Source organism: Triticum aestivum, chromosome 6D (genome assembly GCF_018294505.1).
Source record: "Triticum aestivum cultivar Chinese Spring chromosome 6D, IWGSC CS RefSeq v2.1, whole genome shotgun sequence".
Classification (NCBI taxonomy): Eukaryota; Viridiplantae; Streptophyta; class Magnoliopsida; order Poales; family Poaceae; genus Triticum; species Triticum aestivum.
This window is the reverse complement of record NC_057811.1, coordinates 455,639,591-455,642,166: the sequence shown is the minus strand read 5'-3', so window position 1 is coordinate 455,642,166 and position 2,576 is coordinate 455,639,591.

Sequence of the window (2,576 nt, the reverse complement as noted above, 5' to 3'; positions counted from 1 at the left end):
CCGAGGTGACATTGGGGTAATCTATGCATAGGGGTTGATGCACGTTCTTGTCTTTGTTTCTCCGGTAGAAATCTTGGGGCACTCTTTGATGTTCTTTGTGTTGGATTGAGTATTATGAATATGAATTTGCTTTGGTGTTATTTTAGTACGAAGTCTAGGATAGATCGAACAAAAAGAATAGCTTTGTGTTGTTTTAGTACGAACTCTTGAATAGATCGAACGAAAAGAATAGCTTTGAGGTGGTTTCGTACCCTACAAACAATTTATTCTGATGTTCTCCGCTAGATAGGAACTTTGGAGTGATTCTTCATCGCATGTTGAGGGATGGTTATATGATCCAATTATATTAGCATTGTTGAGAGGTTGCACTAGTGAAAGTACGGACCCTGGGCCTCATTTTCAAGCATTGCAATACCGTTTTTGTGCCCGTTTACTATTTGCTACCTTGCTGTTTGTATTTATTCAGATTATAAAAATATATTTCTACCATCCATATTACACTTTTATCACCATCTCTTCGCCGAACTGGTGCACCTATGCAATTTGTCATTGTATTGGGTGTGTTGGGGACACAAGAGATTTCTTGTATTTGGTTGCTGGCTCGTTTGAGAGAGACCAACTTCATCCTACACCACTCATGGATTGATAAACCTTAGGTCATCCATTTGAGGGAAAATTACTACTGTCCTATAAAACTTTGCGCTTGGAGGCCCAACACTTGTCTACAAGAATAAAGTTGCGTGGTAGACATCACTCCCCTCCCAGTTTTGTTTCTGGTTTGCGGGAAAAGTACATCCGGACTGATCGGCAGACCGATATAGGACCACGTTGGATGGTAAAACACATCCGGACCGTGCAGTCTAAACGGTTGTGGGTTGTTTGAGGGTCGGCATTGGAGATGCCCTTATTTTGCATCCATTGGCTTGCTGTGCGCTTGGCATATCACACAAGATCAGCATCAGTAGAAAAACATGGTAAGCACATGTGTAGTAACTTTGTCGATACTAATATTCCATGACTATTGTCTGCTCCCCCCTCTGGTGCCACCTATGGCATCCACCTGGAAATGTCCGTGTGGACGTGGCGGGGTCAGACCTGTGGCCCTCAACGCAAAGCCCTCAAGAGAATGTGCGCAAGGGGAAGGGGACGCTACGATGGATGGCGTGGCGTACCATCGATGGCACATTTGAACCCCGATGATTGTAGGGGGATGGAGGTGGTTGTAGGTTCGGCTTGCGATGCAGCTAGAGTGGAGGGTGATGTGCAATGGCCAGTTGGCGCACATATTTTGGCCTCCTCGAGTTCCACATACGGTCGTGTGCTTAAGTTAGCATGCCCTACAACGGGTGTGTGCTCTTGCGTGCTGCTGGGGGAGGGTTGTAGCTGGGATGCGATGCGCCTATGCGGCTTCTGCGAAATTATAATAGATGTATTCTTAGATGATGTTTTGGATGGTCCATGAAAATAATGACTGGACATCCCAATCCCAATAGAGTCAAGGAAAATCTATCAGGTGGTGACAACGGTAGCGTTAAGGGATGGCAAGCTGGCACTAATTAGGGAGGATTGATGCCTCAGCAGACATTGTATTGAGGATCTTGCGCCCCTGATCAAGTGCTCAAGGACAATTGCGGCAGGAATCATGGGGAATAGGGACATCGGGCCAAATCTAACACAGGCAGAGATGCAACAATTCCTCATTCTTTGGTCGCGCATTGTCGTGGTTGATCTGGTTGAACGAGTTGCAAACGTGGTTCGTTGTTATGTGATGGATCCTTCTCGGCACGTTCTTCTTGTGCCGCCAAGTTTGTGGGGAGAAAAGTGGCTCCCTATGCAGAATTCTCTTGGAAATCGAGAGCATCTCTCTCATGCCGGTTCTTCACATGGCTAGCACTCCGGAACCGGTGCTGGACCTCTGATCGACTAACACATCGTGGGGTGCCATGTCAGTCTGCATGCCCCCTCTGCAATCAGGATCATGAAACGATGAATCACATCCCACTCACATGCGTCGCTGCTAGGCGGGTCTGGACTGTGGTTCTACCGGCGTGGGTAAGCCAGACTAGGTGCCTTCACCTGATTTATACTGGATTGGCGCTCCTGTTGGTTGGCAAAAAGTACTAGAAGAACGTCAACTCCATTTTAATCCTGGTGTTGTGGGAGATTTGGAAGCACAAAAACGCGATGTGTTTGCCGGAGCTACCCCTTCAGTTTAGGTAATCGTGGGTAAGATCGAACAGGAGGGGAGAGCTTGGAGCATTACTGGCCTGCTAAGAGGCGATCTATTCGGGGTTTTCGCAGCGTTGAGTGGGAGCTTGCATGTGTAGGACTACCTAGATTTAGCTGAGACAATGGAGGCGTCGGTTGAGCAATTCTACCTATCTTGCCGACTATTCTTTAGTACTCCGTATCTAAACTAATATAAGACCTTTTAGATCACTACTTTAGCGATCTAAAAGGTCATATATTAGTTTTTTTAGGGAAAGATCATATGTTAGTTTAGAGGGGGTACATGATATGCACACTTGTGCATATTGTGAAAAAAAATACTGATTGGAGTTTTGGCGGATCCTAAA